Source organism: Gopherus flavomarginatus, chromosome 2 (assembly GCF_025201925.1).
Source record: "Gopherus flavomarginatus isolate rGopFla2 chromosome 2, rGopFla2.mat.asm, whole genome shotgun sequence".
Taxonomy (NCBI): Eukaryota; Metazoa; Chordata; order Testudines; family Testudinidae; genus Gopherus; species Gopherus flavomarginatus.
This window is the reverse complement of record NC_066618.1, coordinates 231,618,013-231,639,844: the sequence shown is the minus strand read 5'-3', so window position 1 is coordinate 231,639,844 and position 21,832 is coordinate 231,618,013. Positions and strand designations below refer to the sequence as shown.

General features: G+C 37.2%; 1 protein-coding gene across 3 annotated transcripts in view; it reads left to right on the top strand.

The window, feature by feature from the left end:
- The first annotated feature begins 239 nt into the window (after window positions 1-239).
- The window catches only part of PLAG1 (PLAG1 zinc finger), a 53,719-nt gene continuing 32,126 nt past the window's right edge, over window positions 240-21,832 (top strand). For all 3 annotated transcript variants that reach the window (XM_050938893.1, XM_050938891.1, XM_050938892.1), the window contains exon 1: window positions 240-412. The gene's annotated coding sequence lies outside the window, so the exon portion shown is untranslated. The remainder of the gene's footprint in view (window positions 413-21,832) is intronic.

Here is a 21,832-nt window from a genome sequence, read left to right as displayed (position 1 = left end):
CCCACTCCCGGCTCCCCGGCCAGCTTGAGTGACAGCGCCGAGCCCGCGGCCCGGCCGCCAATCCCCGCTCGGCCCCACCCCCCGCCGGCCTGAGCGGCGTCACCTTCCACCAACCAGGCGGGCAGCGCGGGCCGCAGGCGCCTCCAGCGGGGCGCGGCCGGAGCCCTGAGTGACGGGGGTGGGCGGCCAACCCGCGGCGCGTGTGGGCGGCGGGCGGTGTGGGCGCGGCGTGTGCGGCAGGCTGGGCTGCACCGCAGCGCATACACTACAATGGCTGCTGGAAAGAGGGGAAAGCAAACAATTTCCAGGCCCGCCGCGTCCAGCCCGAAATATGGGGAAAAAATTACAGAAAAATCGGAGAACACTGTAAAGGGTGGAAACGGGGCGCAGAGGGGATGCTGAGGCTCCCGCGGTGAGTCTGCTGCGGGTTTGGGGGGCAGGCGCCGGGGTTTAGCAGGGAAATATCAGGGTTATTTAAATTATGAAGGGGGAGGAGGAGAAGGAGGAGGGGGGAGCGGAGAGAGGAGCAGCAAGCAGCGGCAAGGAAAAGTTTGTGTTAATCGCGCCCCCTCTCATCTCTGAGCTGCCCCCACCATTATTCTGGGGACCCCAAGGCAGAAAGTAGGGGATTAAAATAGATAGCCGGAAAATGTATTTTATAAAAATATATCCTAGGAGTTTAGTCCACCTCCCCCCTCTTCTTCCCTCCTGCACCGTAGTAGTTAAAGAGGGAGAGAAGTTTGCCTGGGGAACTTAAGGAGGGAGAAGGGTTCTCCCCCACCCCTTAGCTTCGTTGGGGAGTTCTGAAAAGTTTTTTGCAGAAGTCCCCCACCATCTTCTATCACCCCCCCTCCTTCTCCAGGGTCTTTGCTGCGAATAGAGTGACAGCAGCGAGAGGGAGCGGAAGACATTAGAAACCGTGTTGCCCAAAAATGAGGGAAAAATTAATATAAATTCACCCAAACTATCAAACCAGGCGCATTTTGCACAAAAAATTCCTGCTTGGACCCCACTCTCCAGAGTTTGTCCTAGGAAGTAGGCAGCTCAATCTTTTGGGGGGATCTGGAGTCACTTTGGGGAACTCAGCCCCCCTTTCCTTCGGGTTTTTTCTTTTTGTGGGGGGAAGACTAAAGTTTTTCCTTTCATAATAAAGAAAATAATTTATCTGTTCTCCCCCCTTCGAGTCGCCCAGGAGCTTTTTACTTCCCTCATTCGAATATGTTTAGAGGAAAGTGTGTATCCAAGTTAGTGCTGAGTGGTGTTGCATTGGGGAGAGGGGTTTGTTAACTGAAAGCAGGAGAGATCCGGAGAGAGAGAGCAGGGACAGCTTGTTGTCAGTATCATAAACAACCAAAATGGAGGGAGAACTGAGGCATATAACAAAATAAAAATTAGAAAAAAATTCCGAAAAATACTTAAAAAGCGGGGCTGATCCCCCTTTTCTTCCTAAGGGTAACGGAATAAACCCCGTGTCCTCGCATGCCCCTTTTAACGTTTCAGGGAGCAAGGAGTTAATATTTATTATTTTTTTTGTTGATGAATTCTTTGGAAAGGCAAAAGCCTCTTATAACTCGCCACCGACAATAAGAAAACGTGAAAATCCCATTCAGATGTGAGAGGTAGGGGGAGATGGTAGTGCAGAAACATAACTTTGGGGTAATGTGGAGTGATTTTTAGATAAGATAAATGCTATATTTGCTCCTCTATAACTTCCTTTTTAATGCTCTTTGTGTGCGGTTGGTTTCTCTTTTTTCTTATTTTTTGGCCGGAATGTAATGCCTTTGTAGTGTCACTTTCCTGATCTAATTAGGATGTCTGAAGCAAAGGGTAAACCTTTCCGGTTTATAAAGTACATTTTCGTTGCATTTGAAATTCAAATTTTACTTGTGACTCCATCCTCTGTTTAAACTGGATTCTTCAGTGTAGCGTTGGATTGGAACATTTCCTCATAGAGAGAAAGTAAGGGCACCTCTTCTGGCGTAGAGGGCGCAGAGTAAGGGCACCTCTTCTGGAGATGCCTGGTGATTTCACTGGCATGCTTAGTTCACCTGTTTGTGTCCCATAAAGAATGTATTCAGCAGCCTTCTCGTTTTATTTATATAAAATGATGCCTCATCTTGCATCACATTGAAGTTAATGCGAAAGTGCTGCTGATGTTGGTTCCACGTGGGACCAGGGACAGAGCAGGGCATTTTAAAGAGACAGCTTCTCTTTTCTTATAGCTATCACCTATGTAGAACCTCTGCCTAAAGCAAAGGGGTGGTTCTGGTTTTTTTTAGATAAAGACATTAAAGTGACTTGTGTATGATAAATTAATGCCACATAATAGGGATAAACTTGCAGATTCGTTTGGATCCAAGCATTTCTTTTGTTGTAGCAAGTCTTCAGGAGAGTTTTCTTAATGCATTAGTTAAAATGCTGTGTTTTGGAAACTATTTTGGAATGGATGTTGCAGAAATTAAAAAGTCTAACATTATTAATATAAAAATAGTATACTACTTCTACTTCTCCATTCCTTGAAAGGAGACTAAAGGCTATTATGTAACAAAATTTCATAGCCATCCTGTAAAAAGTTATTAAGTGCATAATTTTAACTTTGAGTAATTTCAGCTTTATGGGGGACATATAACTGTCTGTTGAAAAGCAATGCAAAGCTTCTTCTGTATTTAAAACCTGTGAACAGTTCCAAAAGGTTTTGAAAATAGTGCAGTATCTGTTTGCTTTTAATTGGCCAGACTAGGGACTTTTTACATGTACACCTTAGTTGTGTAATTATAACATCTCTTGAAAAGTTACCTTCAGTTTTTTACAGAATCTTAATGACACTCAAGCTCCATATGTATACATTTAACATCAGTATGGTAATTGGTATAGATTCCTGCTGTATATTTAATTTGTAAATATTTAACTACTATGATGTGAATTGTTCTACTTGTCTATGTCTGTTATCTTGTGTGTATTTTAGTTCTCAGTAAGACATCTAACTTTTAAAATTCTTAGCATAACTTCTTAATATACTAATTAGATATCTTTATCAGAAATTAATTTTTTCATTACAATTGCTTTGTTTGTGTAGCCTTTATATTTAATTCTAAATTAAAACTTAAATACCAAGGAATCCACTTCCAGAGATAGGAGAAGGGCTGAATTTGTAGGGAAGCCTTTTCAGCAAATGGCTGCTTTTACCGCACAGACATTAAATATAAGTTGTTATAGCCCACTGTGTTCAATAGCCTTTGCTTACAAGTAATCTGTACCTTTATTGTAAATGTGACTATAAAACTATTGTTGACTGGGATAGGCTTGTGGTTACAGATTTGGAAGAAATCACAAAGTTTTCCAGTGACTCACAGCTTTGAAAATTAAATCACACCAACTATTCTTAGGCAAGAAAAAAGCTCATTAAGGGGAAAGGATTAATCTGTTAGCATGAAGGAATGAAATTGTACATTTTTACAAAACTGTCTTTCCATGTTTTAGAGAATGTTCATATATTTACAAAAGAATTCAAATTTAGAAGGGCCTCTCCAATTATTTTTCCATAAACCTTTTCCTTTTTTGTTGATTAAAGTTATACTGACTTGAAAAAAACAGAAATTTGACAAAATTCTTGAAGTGTCTTATGTTTGTTTAGTGTAGTGCAATTTTTTAGTTCTTTAGTTATACAGAAGTAACTTTATTATATTGAAAACAAGATTTTTTTTTTTAAAAAATTTAAACTAATGCTGCATTGATGATAATTGGAAGTATTTAATGTAAGACATTTCATTTATTTGGGAAGTTAAATTATCATTTACTTTTTGTAATCCTGGATATAGATATAGGCATTGTTCATAACATCAAGTGTGGTGTAACAGTTGCTGAGTATCTTTCTTAACTCACTGCTGCTTATTGTGAAGTGAATCTAGTCCACCCAAGTATAGTATAAAATTCAGTGGGGGAAGATATTCAGACACTTTCTAATTTGAGTTTTATCTATATTCTATTATTCTACTTGATTATATGGTAAATGTTACTTGATAGTATTCTTTATATCCCTAGTTTTTCTCATTTTGTAGAATACTGAATTATTCTTAGAGTGATGAGGTGATATTTGATAGAAATAAAAGTAATGTTTCAGGGAACTGAAGCTTTTAGAATTTAGATTCTCCTTTTTCTAATATCTATAGCTCTGACTTGATACATGATAAATCATTTGAAAATTTGTCCTTTAAGTACCTAAGGAAATAAATGTTCATGGGCTGTTTGTTGTTGGTAAAGTTGTTCTAGTTTCTGTAGGTAAACTAGAATGTTCTAAATGCATTACAAGCTTTTGTAGGCATTTATCTATCCAATCAGATAATGTTTGCATAGTTTTTACTAGCTACACTGATTCTAAAATTGTTCAACAAATGCGAGAATATAGATTCTCATACATTAAACTTTTCTTGCATGCTTTATCTAAGTATGGTTCTTGGCATGCACTCTTTATTTAGTAAATTAGCCTGAAAAATGAGTTTCCTTGAGCATAGATCTTTGAAATTTAAATTACAATTTTTTTCAAGTTTTTCACGTTATGTAATACAAAAATTCACTGCATCCAAAGTGCAACTACTTTAAATGGTCATCCATCTCCAGAGCTATTGAGCCAAAATGGTGCCCTTAAGTCTCCGCCTTTCAGTGCAGTGCAGATGTTTTATAAAATGAATGTGATAAAGTGGGTGACTACTTAAGTTCTGTATTAACCAGTATTGTAATAGTTTTAAATGATTTTACTGAAAGACTTGTTTTATTTCAGAATCTAAAACCTAAGGTTTTTATCTGATAACTGTAGCATGTTAGATCTTAAAAACTAGCTTTCATGATTAGAGAAATATTGTTAGGAAGGTGTCCTAAACAAGTTAATTTGTTTACCAAAGGATAATATTCTGGAAAATGTAAAACATGTAACAGTGCTTAAATCATCCTCAGATGCATTGTAGTGTTAAAAGGAACTAGCAACTGCATCTTCTGAGGTGACAGAATACTTGGTGAGAATATCCTCTTGAAATAGAATAGTGAACTTTTAACTTTCTTTACTTTTGATATTGCATATTTCTATCAGCCCAGTGAACTGCTGACCATCTTTAACCAATTACCAAATGTTTAGGTAGCTTTAGGGAACTATTTCAAAATAATTCAAATATGAGAACAAAGTAACATTTTATATTGATCAGTTGTGAAGTAAGTATTTTGGAGTTCTAACATATGGCAGAAGATTGCTGCATTTAGCTAGTAAAATATCTTGCTAATAAAATAATGTGTGCTTTTTCTGTTAATCAAAAATCACATCTAGGACTTAGTCAAATGTTTATTGATTTATAAATTGTGCAAACTTGGGGCTTGAACTTAAAACATATTACTTATAACTCATTAGACTTGCTCATGCAGGTTCCTATACTTTAAATTATTTTAATGTAATGGGGAACATAATTATCTATTATCTGCAGTTGAATAGATTGCAATTAATCATGGATTTTAAATGACCAGTTGTCCACAGAACATCAAACATAACTACACTTAATATGAAAAGAGTTCTAATTGTTTTGCATTACAATAATTAGAAATCTGCAACTATGAGAACCTAATAATGAATAGACTTGATCATAATGATGCCATGTTAATTTCTGTTTTCAAATATATTAATCTGCTAATTGGATTCTTTTCTTCCCTCCACCCTCAAAGTGTACACCTGTCATTCTCATCCTTTTAGGGCATATTCGCAGAAACTCCAAGTACAATTTCGTATTTTAAAAAAAAGTTGACAAGACATGCAGTAATACTGTAAAAAACCCAAAATCGTGATATGACACTACTTACAAAGATGAGGCATTCTCACAGAATATATTAAAATTGTTAATATTTAAATAGTCCCTGGACAACTTGTCTGCTGGATCATGGTATTAAAACTGCCTACAGTGAGTGAGGGGAATCTGAGATGACTACATATGAAGTATGTGTGCATACTTGATCATTGAGAAGTGAGAGAGCTTATGCAATTATACTCCTGTTAATAGGATAAATTAATTTGTTTTGTAAGCTTTCCTAATATCTCTTATTACCTTTAAAGTACACTTATCTGTTTAGAATCTGAATAAATTTTTCCAGTATATTTTAATAAAAAGTAAATGGATAAAATTCTGTTCTCAGCTGCTCCATGAAATCCTGCTGATTTCAGTGGAGTTGCATAGATATAAATGAGGGGAGAGTATGATCCGATGTTCGTGATTTTCTTTTTTAAAAAGTGATGGCGAGAGTTGTCAAAGTAATATAGCATAAAAACGAAGACTAGAATAGGAAAAACAAGTGAATGTACCCAAGGTAGTTAATAATGCATAGAACAGTCATTCAAAACTATGAAGTAAACTAACTTTATTGAATTGTAAGAAGTTAAATGGGAACTAGAAGAGCAAAGTTTAATGTGACCATAGAAAGAAATGAATATGTAAAGGAACTTGGAAAATACAAAAGGTGTCTGTTACAGTAAATTGAATTGTTATAATCTTCTTTTGCACTTAACATGCCAAATGCCTCTCTGAGGAGAATACCCCTAGAAATCAGATTAGAAAGTGTTTAATGGGAATTTTGTCATACTTGTTTTGAGTAATGTTAGGGTAACTAAAAATAATTTCATGTTTCTGTAAAAACAGGTCATCTAGTTGTGTAGTTTGCATGCTAATAGTGACCTAGGATTTTCAAAAAATGTCTTTTCAAATCTTTACTATCTCATATACTACAATTTAAAAAAAATTAATGGAAAGTTCTACTCTGTGTATGTAATACATACACAGTCTTATGTCTTTTAATGTGGGGTCAAATTTAATATTTTTAGACTGTCAACAACTTTAAAATTTTTCATTAATAAAATTTGCGTAGTAGAATCTTGCTTATTCACATTGACCAGGGATCCCATTCCCAGTTACTGAATTGTGCAAATCATAAAGTAAGCAAACAAAAAGCAAGGATAACTCATCACAAAGCTCATCTTGTTTGTTGATTTGACAAGTGCATGCTGTGGTGTATCTAACTTATTAGTAAATGTTCTGTAACATATTTTGAGAAAGCATTCAAGTCTGAATTAATGAGACATCACTACAACATCATGCTATTAAGCCTTTGAGAAGTGCAAAGACCATTTCTTGTATGCAAATTAGTGAGATTTTACAATACTACTTTTAATAAGCCAGTGGTTAGTGTGGTATACGTATTCATCATGACTGTTACCAATTTCTTTAAAAATGAGACTTTTCTGATCTGTTAGGGAGGATGTTGCAGGAGTTGAGTTATGTGTAATATAGGAAACTATTCCAGACTACTAAGACAGACCTTTTGAAAAGGGCCATTTAAAAAAAAAAAAAAAAAAAAAAGAAAAAAAAATCTATCCCAGAAGTTAAGGAGTACTGGCAGTTTACTAATAAACTTTGACTGTATATTTAATAATAAAATATGTTTAAGACTTGGTAAATTTTTATTGTTTCTTAAAATTCTTAGTATCACTTTAGGAATTTTTATTTATATTAATTGTACATTTAATAAAATTATTTAATCTCTAGCGAGCACACTATTCATCACTTGTAAGTATGGATTTACATTTTCATACTCAATATCTAAAGTTGAAAAAATTAACTTCTACAACTCGCAGCTATTCTTGTGTGTTTAGTCAAATGGTATACTACAAAGGGGTTCATATACTCTGATTGCTGAATATTATCAATTACTATCGTCCATTTCCTCCAAAAAGTATTTTAAACAAAATGAATATTAAGCCAGATGAGAACAAAATACATGAAAAAGCCCTTAGAATTTAGTCACTTTGTCTGAAAGCCAAATACAGATATTGTCAAAGCTGATTTTGTTCACTGGAAGATATTATAGTTAATGCAGATTTAATTGATCTCATCCAGGAGACTTTAAGAAAATCTGAACCATGGAGCTTAAAAAACAGCTCAAACATGGCTGATCGCAATAGGTGCCAGTTTAATTTGAATCTGGTGGATTTTTCTTAGTGATTTGACATAATTTTCTTTAGTGTCTTAATACTGGAATTATGTATAGACTAAACCATTCTAATTAATATATTATGGGCTACTTTTCAGTTTCAGAAAGAGTAATAAAAATATTGTTGCACATATGAGTGCATGATATTACTACATAATGTTTTAAATGGTGTTTAAATACAAGTATAAGCATACCAATACAATTAAATTGAGAGGAAAGTTATTCCTAAGTGATAAAACTTCGTGATTTGTTACTTAAAATGTTATCAATAAGCATATTATGTTAATCTAGTTGTTCAGATTGTTCTTTATGATGTAAAGTTCATGACTGTAGAAACTGCCATAAAGAGCATATAAAATAATAATCTAGTGTTACACTTTCTTTATGCTTTTCAAATGTAATTGCTTCCTTATAATAATTTTTGAAGATGTTACTTTGTAAAATAAGTTCATGTATGTTTCTCTGTGGTCCTGAAATCAAAGTCAAAAAGTGGTCTTGACTTCTATTCTCTGTTAGTTTCTTCCTACGCGTGACATCACTCGTGCTGATACTATTACAAATATAGAAATTGGATGGTAAGCTAAAATGAAAGACTAACTGTCACTGGTATTTGGGTGATGGAAGGAAGCCCAAACTGGATGAACATTGATACTAGCCTCTGAGAAAGAGTTGTGAGTTCTTGCAGTCTTGGAGTATTCTTTGCAATCAAATATGATGTATTATCATTTCCCATAGGAAATGCTTGAGCATACTCATTGGTACCAACTGCTGTAGAAAGCAAACAGAAAAATAGATTGTGGTTTTAAAAAAAGATGCACTGTGAAACACATTACTTGGTAAGTATCATTTGTATAGGTAACTTGTTTCCCTGAAATGTAATCAATTTTTCTACCTTTTTAAACTGGACCACTCTACAATACTTTTTTTAAAGAGAGAAAGTAAGCTAAATATATCTTGAATAACAAGTAGATACAGATGATACTAAAAAGTCAGTGTGTTCATGTAAATCTAACGTGATTCTCTTGGTTAAATTTATATGCTGAAAGGAAAGTTGATTTTTGAGTAATCTTTAACTGAAGAGTTTACTAGTTCAGTTGTTTGCAAAAGAAGTAGGGGTTGTTTGGCATATTTATGAGTCTCTTCTATTTTTAAGATATTTTCATGGAAGTTTAAAAAATCTTGAATATAAAAAGAGGTTGGATTTTTTTCATGACACTTGATGGGAGGGGCACTCTAGCTATTTAATATGGTAGGGATAGACATTTTGAGAAAAATGAGGCCCAGCAGTTTTTACTACTTCAATCACACTGTTAGTTACAGCCATAAAGCTCTCAATATATTCAGTTAGCTTGGGTCAAAGTCCACAAACCCTGCTTGGGCAAGTTGATGTCACTAAGAGTTTTGTCTCAGTAATAACTTTAGGATTGTATTTTTTGTTCCTCATGGGGTGAATGACAAGCAGATGGACACCTCTTCGTTGATATAGATTATACAGTATTAAGCTTTCTTCCGATATATGTACATGTTTTCTGAAGGAATTAACTCATTATGTTAGATAACCTATTTTAGTGATAAATCTCTTTATTCTCTGAATTAACAGAGGCTTTTATGTCCAGAGTTTCAGGTTAAGACTGTTGTTAAGCTGTGCCTGAATATGATGAAATAATCATTTCTATCAAGCTGTCCTTTTAGTGAAAGGGTTGATAACTTTATTTATGTTTTTTTAGTAAAGAATAAGACAGTCATCTCTTTGAGTAGAAGTGGAATACTCTAAAACTAGCTCCTTAAGTAGTACTTAAACTTAATTATATTCAGCTCTCATGACAGTTGTGGGAAATGTGCATTGCAGAATGTAGGGCTTAGCTAACTTGTGAAATCTTCCCTCCCACCACATGGTAAATAGGTGGCTCCCAACTTTTTCTCCCCCACCTCCCAAAAAAAAAGCTTTAAAGGCACTTTATTTGCACAAAGTGACTCCCCAGAACATGTATATCCAGCCTTTCTGAATCAGAGGCCTTTGCAAGAAATTAAAGGAACTAAAGACAAAAAGATGTTTGCATCTCTCTTAGTTTTAATGTGCTATACATATTTGTAAATGCATGCTATGACTTCATGTCAACTGAGATATTTATATTGGAAGACAGAGAACAAAATATATCCACAGCCTCTTGTGTGCAGCCATGCACAGTATAACCGTGCCCAGTTCTTTAGCCCAGTTGTCCTGCCCTTTTGCCCAGGGAACTGAGGTTATTGCCTTTAGATATGAGTCTATTTCATATGTTGTTCTGCATTCGATAGGCTTGTTAGTAGCTTAAACTGTTTTGTTTCTTGTGACTGCTTACAGGGTGCAGTGGCAAGAATAATATATGGTCTGATCTACAGAACATGTAGACAAAAAATACGTAGCTTCCCCTCGTCCCCTCAAGCAGTAAAGCCAGCAGCTGTTCTTCATTGCAAGCCAAAAAAATCCAACTACAATTAAAACCAACCAGTACTCCCCTACCTCACAAGCCCTCTCCCCTTTTCATTCCCAAATTCTAAGTAAATTCATAGTCATTACAGTATGCCCTGCAGATCAACAGTTTCATGCTTTTTCAGTCCAAGGACTAGTTTCAAAATAGTGAACACTCTAATGACAGCTCCCCTTCTCTTTATACCAAAGGGACTCCAATTTGCATGTCTTCTGATTGTTGACATGAGAAGAGAAGTCTTGTCTCAAGTAGGCAAGAACCAAGTCATTTAGGGCTTTATGGGTCAATACCAGTACTTCAGACTACATTGTGAACCTAATCATCAGCCAGGGCAAATCAAGGAACACTGGTGTCATGTGCTTCCAACAACATAACACCTCAACTTGTTTAGTAAATAATTTAACAGATTACCTCTTTCCACAGTGATGAGCAAGGGACTCTTCTTTCTTGCCACTTCCCTGTTCAGTGGTGACTTTTATAGCGTTCTTCCAAAACTCATAATTGTATGCCTGGCTACCATGCAAATTAGTGTCTCTAAGGTCTGCTGATATCCAGTCCATGTACTGAGTCTTTGGCCTCCCCCTTGGTTATCTTCTGTCCACAGTGCTTGTAAAGGCCATCTTACCAATATAACTTCGAGGTCTCCACTGGACATATCCATACCAGTGTAGCCTCGCCTTCCTCAACTTGACCTCAATTGGGGCGAGCCGCAGCAGGCCCTCCCAATCTCATTTTGTTTTCTATATTGGAGTGTCCAACCGTTTGATCATCTGAACATCTTCATTTCTGTGGTGGAGGGCATACTGATTTCTTTTTTGTGGCTGTCCATCTCTCTCCGTTCTGTACATTAGGGTGGGTCAAATTACTGGCATCTTTTTATCACAGAGAACTTGGGTCACCTCCTGCCATTTGCACCAAACAGCTTTGGTATAATGCCAGGCATGACTTAGGAGGGCACCAGTGATGGGTAGGGAACTGCTCTTAGGAATGTGGTGGTTTTGTAAATAAGAAAAAGTATATGAGTTTTCAGTAGGAAAACCATCACAATTAAACCAAAACAGCATAATTCCCTTAGCAAATATATCCCTGAAATTGTTTTATTTAAAAAGAGTAATTTAATTAATTAAAAAATACTTGCTGAATTCTGAAGCTACATATTGCTACAGCAACCTTGTCTAGCCATGTGTTAATGCTGTATTTTATGAATACTTAAGTTTAATATTGTTTTTGAAATCATTTTAGATTTTTTTTCAAATTTCAGAATAAAAAGGAAATATTGAGTGGCGTTATTAAAGTTAGAAACACTTAACAAATACACTATATATACTCTTCAGTATTTTTCTAAGCAAATTCTAATATATGTATTGTATAGCTTGAATTGATTGCACAATACTATGGATTGGACATAAAATAAAAACTTCTGTTTGTTAAAATTACTGTACTCAGTGTATTTGCCTTTGCTGGAATGTTGTTCTGTGATTGCATCATTTTTAGTTTATACAGCATTGTGCTAATGTCTTATTTCCCCAAATGAATTTAATTACATTGTCCTCCCTCTCTAATTATTGTATGTAGCATGATTGATTCAGCAGATCAAAAGTTATGTTTATTGGAAAACAGGATTAATATTTTATACTTTTGCTAAAACCACTTTAAAATAGCCACATCAAAGATTATGCTTTTAAGTCTAATGTGCTAATCTATTAAACCATACATCATTCTGTGTGGAATGTTTTTAAACTGAGGCAATTGTCTCTTACAACGGTTTGTCTGAGTGGTTTCAAATTATTACAGAAATAGACTTATAACATTTGAACTGTATGGGGATAGAATTGTGTTACAGGGTCTCAACAGGGTGCAGTGAGTGGTAGTGCCAATTAAACAGTATTTCCAGGAATTGTATGAAATGTATAGCTCAGCGTAGTTTGACTTACATTAAGGCATTCTGGATATTGCAAACAAAATTGTTATTAAAACCAGTATTTTTTAAAAGCTAAATTTGTAAATAGCAACTTGCTGCTGGTAGACACTCAGATTCTGCCCACTATTTGTACCTTCTCTCAGATGAGCAGTGAAGTGTTTGTTTTATTTTAAATGAGTTATATTCCTGAAACCAAATGTCTTATATTGTATATTAAAATTTTTCCAGAAATATTAGTTTTGGATGCTCATCTAAAGTAGAGTTACTGATCCTGCTCAGAGATCATCTTCCATATTTTTGTTTCTTTCAATCACGTATTCCTCTTTTTAATTTTTTGTAAAAATGTCTTCTGTTGCTGTATAAAATACCCTCAACAAACATCATGGGGAAACAGTGAAACAGACTATGCACAAAATTCTGAGAAATGCATAAAGTACAAAATTAGATATTTTCCTCCTCTTTTGACTTCAGTAATTTAAGTTACTTGTAACAACAGTAAATTTAAAAAATGAGGTTGGTGTGCCTTTCTGTTTTAAGATGACAGTCCCTTTAAACTAGAACCTGCAAGATATTAAGCTGTTTAATACAAGGACATTAGCATGTACCTAAATTAATTTAGATTGCAAAGTCTATTGAAGGAGCTTAGCAAGAACAGTTTTCATTCTAAATTATCCTCTAACAGCAAAAGGCAGAATATTTGAGAAATGTTCAATTAGTTATTACTACTTGATAGTAGTAGTAGGGTGTCTGTAGGATTTAGTCATACTAAATCACAGGTTAAAGTACATAACTTTACTCCTGGGGGAATTCTGTGCCAAAAAATAAAAAATTCTGCACACAATATTTTAAAATTCTGCAAAATTCTGCATATTTTATTTGTCAAAATAACACTACATAATCACACCAGTGTCAATTATTTTGGTAATATATTTCAGAATACCTATCAGCAACTATGTTTGTAACAACACAGACACAAAAAAATTCCTCCAGGATTAGAGTGTTAATGAAACCCCTATGACAACCCACTTCCTGTTTCTATACCCCCTCCCCCCCGAAGCCCAGCAGGAGGGCCAGATACCTACAGCTCCTCCCCTCCAGAGCCCAGCTACGGTCCCCCTCTCCCCCAGTTCAAACACTCACTTGCACCCCTTACCCCCTACCACTCAGAGCCCAGCGGCGGGGTGCCTCCAGGCCAGATTCCTGCACCCCTCCCTCTCATAGCCCATCTGTGGGGCCCCCAGCCCAGATACTCACACCCCTTCCCCCTCTCTCTCCCTCCCCCCCCCCACCCTCCGAGCCCAGGGATCCAGGGGGAGAAACAGCCTGATGCTGGGTCCTGGGCTTGTATGGAGTTACCTGCGTGGCGCCACCCTCTCGTTCCTTGAGGGCGTGCTGGGAAGTGCAGCTGCCAGGAACCCTCCAGCTCCCTCCCCCTTCCCCTGGCAGTGTCTTCTGTTTGTGAGCTGGGCTCTGCGGGGTCCACTGCCCCCTAGTGGCAGTCAGCAGCTCTGCAGCCCATTTCAGGGGGGGCAGAAATTTTGCAAAAAACATTAATTTCTGTTCCAGTTCTGCATTGCACAGTGGTGCAGAATTCCCCCAGAGTAAACCTGGAAGTCTTCCTGCTGCCTAATTGGTGAGCTGTCATATTATCCCCAATGATGTGCTATTGCTAAGAGGTCTGAGGAGCTTGTCGAGCCAAACTCAGCCCTATTGTAACTTCACAGAAACCAGCAGAATTACACAAAGGATGAATTTGACACATACAGCATACTAATGTACCTCACTCCTTTTGAAATAAGAGCAGTGAATTTTTAAACTGAAGAAAATTTCAAATAAGCCTTACAAATTTTGCTAATAAGTAAAAAAACAAAAAAACCAAAAAAAACCACCTCAACAATGTTACATTATTGTTTTATTTCAGAGCTGCACGTACATTCACAGCATGAGTGTGTTGAATTAGTGATCACCTTCATCCACAATCATTTGCCACTCAGTTAGGAATCACAGAACTGTGAGGGTTGGGGAAAACCTGGGAGATGAGGTAGAAGTATTGATAAACATTTAAAGGTAGAGCCGCAGTTCCTATACTGAGAAAATGACAAGCTAAGAAATGTTGTTCTAAGAAGTATTTTGCTGTAATCTTGTATCAGTTATATATGAAAATACTTATTAAATTGTGTTGAGAGGGATATAGATAATTTAAATATTTTTAACTTTAGTCATTTTATAAACCAATATCATGGTTGTATAGTAGAAGAATAGCAAAAGACAGATGTCTTTAAATAGGCTGTTGAAATAGGACTTGTCTACACATACAGCTGTGCAGCAGTAGTGCTTCAGTGACGATAGTATTACGCCAATGGGAGAGCGTAATCCATCTCTGCAAGAGGTAGTGAAGCCTTTCCGTTCACATAGCACTCTTCTAAACTGGGGAGTTAGGTCAGTATAAGTACATCGCTCAGGGGGTGTGAAAAAGCCACACAAGTGGTGTAGTTTTACCAATGTATATTCTTAGGGTAGACCTGGCCTAAGACTATTACCAATACACATTTTGAACATTTACAATTTTAAGCCTTGATGGGAAAGCCATTGCATTAAGCTGTTCTGTTTCAAAGCTGTGCAGCTAACCTTTCTAGCAAGTAGGATGTTTGATTCTTCTAAGACTATCTCTTAACTCAAGCTAATTCTGCAGTAATCTACACTAAAATTAACTCCTTTCTAGTTAGGTTAGCTAAAATGAGACTGGCCATACTGCAAAATAACACTCAAGCAGCACAGTGTCATTGAATTAACAGTAGAGATTAGCCGTGACCCAACTGCATTACTAGCTTAAGTGTCATCTGCGCTTAAACTTCAGCCTATGCTCCTTTATCGTCCAGCTAGCTTGAGTTAGAGATATTTGTGTGTGGACAGGATTGGGTTAAGGGCAACACTTAAGTTATACCTTGAACTAACTTCATTGAAGACAAACCCTAATATTAGTAAGTGGTGTATATGTAGCTCCCTAAAGCAGCAAGTGGAGTTATCTCAATTATCAGCTCTGCAGCAAGATTACAGAGAACTACTGTATGCACATTCCCTTACTAAGCAGACAGGATAAATGCTAAATCAAAGCTTTCCCCAAAAATAACCAAAGTGCATTTACTCAATAAAAGCATGATATTGGATACACTTAGAATGGTAGCTAAAGGTTTATCTGTCTGGTTGGCTTGTTGGTTACTTTGTTTTTGTTGAGGTGCAGGAGGTGTTAGGAAACTTAAGACTGACTCACTTCTCTCAGGAGCTTCTTTCGGACTCTTGTCATCTCTCAAACACTCTCAGTAATCTTATATAAAATTAAAGCAGACTATTGCTTATTTGCAGACGCTAATTCATGCAAATAGCAGTCTCTCTGCCAACCAGGAAAGACTTCCGACCGCTGTAGCGAATTAGATTTCTTAATAGTAAGACTTGATTGGTTTTTTTTTTTTAAAAAACTTTACAGTATGTTTAAATCGTGAAATATTATTAAAATGATCCAAAAATTGGCAAAATAAACAGATTCTTTTTACTTGTTCACTTGCTACTTTGCAGAAGTATTGTTCATGATGGCTTCCCAATCTGTATGAATTTAAGAGGTTAATGTGTCCTCAAAGTTACCTGACACATTAATCCATGCTAGTATAACATGTATTATCTTTACAGAGATTCCTCAAGATTTCCTTGCCTTAAAATATCATAGTTTAAAAAATCATTTTTATTAAGAAACTTGTTTCCTAGGAAAACTGTTAAATACTTCTCAATATCTTGCCCTTTATATCTAATATTTTTGCAACTAAGTATAGATTTTTAATTTAGTATTTGTGGGTTTATTCTCAAATTGCCATATTGTTACATATGTCTGTACAAGTAATAATGGTCTTAATCCATTGCTGTACACCTCACCAGAACTAATTTCAGTCAAGACATAGCTTGATTGTCACAGTCCAGGGTGAGTTTGCAGTTAAAAAACAGCACAAGAAACAAAAAAAAAAAAGCTAGCAGCTCAGGGGGAAAACCCATAATTTTACTTGTTACTTGACTAAGTTTGAGACAGAAAACAGGACATGAATGGGAGGCTTCAATGCTATTTTTAGTCTCCATTTTCAGAGCAGAACTGTGCTTTAAAGACAAGAGTCTACTTACTGAAAAAGTTTATATTTAAACAAGACATGACAGGCAACAGTTCAAGTCTGTAATAAACATATTTTAGTGAGGGAACACCAGGAAGACAAATTAGTTTTTGTTTTGTTTTGTGTTTTTTTTTTTTTAATGTGGATTGAACAGGTCGCTTTTCTTTCTTTGCTACTTAATCGCTGCTTCTGAGAGTTTCTCCCTCTTTTTCTTCCTTATTTAATGACGACTTCTTTTCCATACATTATTATTCTTTCATGCTTTATTCCAAGACCTATTACCTTTTCCTCCTTGACCGTTGCATACATACCTTTAATATACTAAGCAGGGAAAATGATAAAATAGGGTAAAACCGTCCAAAAACTTCGTCAGTGCCTAAAATGCCCTTTCAAAACATCATCCATTGATTTTTGAATTTTTGTTTTAAAAAACCTCTCCTCCTCTTGATCTCTCTTTTCATCCTTTTACATAGATATAATCATTAAGAAACAATGTCTTCAATATTTCTCTGAAATATTTGATTTTGTAAATTTCCATTTATTCCTCAATTCATCCTTTATATTCTCTCTCTATACATATTATTCACCGTTTCCATTTCTTTTTTCCATTATTACCTTTGTGTTTAATGTATATCTTTTTCCTGTGAGAGTTTGCTTATCTCATTTTTTCTTTCCTCTGCTCAGATAGAGAGTATAATTATCTCCTACCTCTCAGAAGAAAAACATTAGGGCCCTGATTTCTGTTCTGCTTAGCTCCAGAGTGCTACCTGTCATAGGAGTGCTATGTAAAAGAGAAGTAGGGGTGTGTGTGTGTGTGTGTGTGTGTGTAAAAAGTGCTAAACACTATGCAGTACTGTTTTGGGGTTTTTGTAGGAGCAGTACAGCTGCTTTTGTTGCAGTCTAATGGTGTAACTAGGACTGTCAAGCAATTAAAAATATAATCGCAATTGTGTGATTAAACAATAGAATACCATTTATTTAAATATTTTTGGATGTTTTCTACATTTTCAGACATTGATTTCAATTACAACACAGAATACAAAGTGTACAGTGCCCACTTTATTTTTGATTGCAAATATTTGCTCTATAAAAAACAAAATAGTATATTTCAATTCACATAATACAAGTACTGCAGTGCAATCTCTTTATAATGAAAGGTTAAATTACAAATGTAGAATTATGTACAAAAAATAACTGCATTCAAAAATAAAACAATGTAAAAGTTTAGAACCTACAATCCACTCTGTTCTACTTCAGCCAATTACTCAGATAAACAAGTTTGGTTACAATTTGTGGGAGATAATGCTGCCCACGTCTTGTTTACAATGTGACTTGAAAGTCAGAACAGCGATGCTGGCTATAACAGTGCCATGCGAACCCCAGGATATTTAGGTGCCGGATGTGCTAAAGATTCACATTTCCCTTCATGCTTCAACCACCATTTCAGAAGACATGCGTCCAAACTGACGATGGGTTCTGCTTGATAATGATCCAAAGCAGAGCGGACCGAAGCATGTTCATTTTCATCATCTGAGTCAAATGCCACCAGCAGAAGGTTGATTTTCTTTTTTGGTGGTTCAGGTTCTGTAGTTTCTACATCAGAGTGTTGCTCTCAAGATATCTGAAAGCATGCTCCATACCTCAGTCCTCTCAGATTTTGGAAGGCACTTCAGATTCTTAAACCTTGGGTCAAGTGCTGTATCTATCCTTAGAAATCTCACATTGGTACCTTCTTTGCATTTTGTCAAATCTGCTGTGAAAGTATTCTTAAAATGAACATGTGCTGGGTCATCATCCGAGACTTCTATAACATGAAATATGTGGCAGAATGTGGATAAAACAGAACAGGAGACATACAATTCTTCCCCAAGGAGTTAGGTCACAAATTTAATTCATTATTTTTTTGTAAACGAACATCATCAGCATGGAAGCATGTCCTCTGGAATGGTGCCCAAAGCATGAAGGGGCATATGATTGTTTAACATATCTGGAACGTAAATACCTTGCAACACCGGCTACAAAAGTGCCATGCAAACTCCTGTTCTGACTTTCAGGTGAGATTGTAAATAACAAGTCGTCAGCAGTGTCTCCCGTAAATGTAAACAAACTTATTTGTCTTAGTAAGTGGCTGAACAAGAAGTAGGACTGAGTGGACTTGTAGGCTTTAAAATTTTACATTTGTTTTGTTTTTGAGTGCAGTTATGTAACACAAAAATATCTACATTTGTAAGTTATGCTTTCACGATAAAGAGATTGCACTATGGTACTTGTATGAGATGAATTGAAAAATACTTTCTTTTGTTAATTTTATCAGTGCAAATATTTGTAATAGAAATAATATAAAGTGAGCACTGTAGACTTTATTCTGTGTTGCAATAGAAATCAATATATTTGAAAATATAGAAAAATATCAAAAATATTTAGCACATTTCAATTAGTATTCTATTGTTTAACAGTGCGATTAATAGCAATTAATTTTTTAAAATAATTGCATGAGTTAATCATGGGCCAATCAAAGTGGGAGTAGATATCTTGATAGTGAATGATGGATGATCGGTCACGAAGGGGCCCTGAAAGTGAAGACAAGCAATTTATATTTGATGCAATAGAGAAGAGAGAGCCACTGGAGGAATGCAGAGAGAGAGGTGACATGTTCAAAGTGATGTGCTAGGAAAATGATATCTGCAGCAGCATTCTGAAAGGATATGAACAGGGCAAGATTGCATTTGTCAAGGCTAGAGAAAAGGATGTTGCAATAATCAAGATACGAGATGAGAGCCTGGGCGAGAGTTTTAGCTATGTGGAGAGGAGAGGTCATATTTTAAAAATTCTATGCATAAAGAATCCAGAGTCTGGATGTGAGAACTAGGTCAGAGTCCAAGATGATGCCAAGGTTATGGGCCAGAGTGATAGGTATAATGATGATGAGGTTCAGAGTGAACGAGGAATGGCTAGTTGAGGAGATTAAGAGCTCTGTTTTAGTCATGCTGAGCTTGAGCTAACGGCTAGACCTCCACAAGGAGATGTCAGAGAAACGGGCTAAGACTTTAGTATGGATAGGAGGCGGCAGGTTAGGAATAGTGGCGATACTAGCCCTGTTGAATTTTCTGTTGTCTTCCCAATTTTTATATATAATTATGAATTCAGGTCTTAAATCTATGACTTTTGTATCATTCCCCATGACCCAGGTCCGATGAACACAGCAAATAGTGTTGCAGGGGCCATTCTTCACCACCAGCCCTATGGCAGATACACAGACAGCGCAGTGAGAAGTCTGACAGGAGGCAAGCAGTGGCTGTTTTGAATGGAGTTTAATGATGTGCCAGATCCATCACCTAGGCTGAGTGTTGCACTTTAGCTGCCTGTGTGCAATTGCTGGATTATGTTAATGTGTTCTAGATACCTTGTAGAGCTTGCCAGCAGGATGCACCCTGGGCAGTTAGAGCACAACACGCCACCTGTGACTTGGGTGGTGAATCCTGTGCCCCAAACTCAATTCAGAATCGTTGTGGCTTGCCTACTATCAGATCTGCTGCTGTGCAGTCTGTGTGGGAGGAAAAGCCAGAAGGGCAGAAGGAGGCAGTTGTAATAGAGGAGGAGAGAGGGAATGGGACACTGGAGGGAGAAGAGGAGGATCATCCCGGGAAGCAGGTCTGGGCCTGGGGCTGGCCAAGGTAATTAAGGAACCTAGGTAGCATGGCAGGGCTGCTTTCCTAGGACCGATCCTCCCCTTCTTTCAGTTTGGGGTTTAGGGTGCAGTGCGGGGGCTTGGCCTTTGACAGGAAGGTTGGGGGAGCCGCACGCACGCCTCTAAGGCTCCCTCCTTAGAATCATAGATGTGTAGGACTGTAAGGGACCTCAGTAGGTCATCTAGTCCAGGGGTTCTCAACTTTTTTCTCTGAGTGTCCCTTCCCCCCCGCCATGCTATAAAAACTCCATGGCCCACTTCTTCCACACCGTTTTGCTGCTTATAAAAGCCAGAGCCAGCCTTAGGGGGCAGCAAGCAGGGCAGTTACCCAGGGTCCCATGCGGCATAGAGTCCCGTGAAGCTAAGTTGCTCAGGGTTGAGCTTCAGCCCCATGCAGTGGGGCTTCAGCTTTCTGTCCTGGGCCCCAGCAAATCTAATGCTGGCCCTGCTTGGTGACCCCCCTGACACCTGCTTGCAGCCCCCCAGGGGACCCCTGGCCCCACGTTGAGAGCCACTGATCTAGTCCAGCCGCCTGCACTCAAGGCAGAATAAGTAATAACTAGACTGTCCCTGACGGGTGTTTGTCTAACCTGTTTTTGAAAACCTCACTGGAGATTCCACCAGACGTCCTAGCAAGGCAGCTTTCCTGAGACCAATCCTCCCCTTCACTCTGTTTGGGGTGAGGAGTGCAATGGGGATAATTTGGATTGCATCTCTGGTGAGAGTAGTGCCATGCGGGCAAGTAGGCAAGATTTTGTTTCTACACCCTACTTGCCCCAAAGCGTAACCACCACTGTTTAGTGGGAATTTCCATATGAACGTGCAACAGGGATCACCACACACGATTTATCTGATTGTTTGCATGGTGTTCTTGGAAATTACTCTATACAGTAAATTGGGTGGAATATTAGCTCAGAAGGCTCACAGGACTTGGAACTAGGTGGAATGATTTTGTGGCCCACACTCATAAGAAGTGGCAGTAAAACCACACGACTGGGCGAGTGATAAAAATGAGCCAAATATGCCAAAAAAAACACTCAAAAAGGTTTCAGAATTTCAAAAATGAACTATACAACCAAATGTGATTAAGCTGTCAATAAAGGGCAGTGATTATGTGTACTGTCAGCTTTGTCCCATGAGAAACTGTTGTACATGCTGGTCATAACTATGCGAAAATTCACGTTGGCATGAAAAAGCATGTTGAAACTGCAAAAACAGCAGCTAGGAGAGCACAGATATAAAGCAGTTCTTCACCATGGAAGTTGACAACAGCATGCTCTGTACCAGAATGTTGGTAACAGGATTCCTCATCAGGCGTAACTTGCCAGTTGTGACGGTCAGTTTTCAGAAAATCTAAGATAAGATTGCGTTTCCTAATTTTGAAATTGCCAGAAAATATGAATATGCACACACAAAAACAGCCATCATCAAAGAGATGGCAGATGATGATGTAAACCATCTAGTAGAAAGCGTTAACCATTTAGTCTACCTACTGAGAGCAGCAGTGAAGCAGACATCAGCAAGCTGTTCCCAATCGTGGTATGACATTTTGATTACAGCAAATGTAAAGTGATCACCTGGTTGC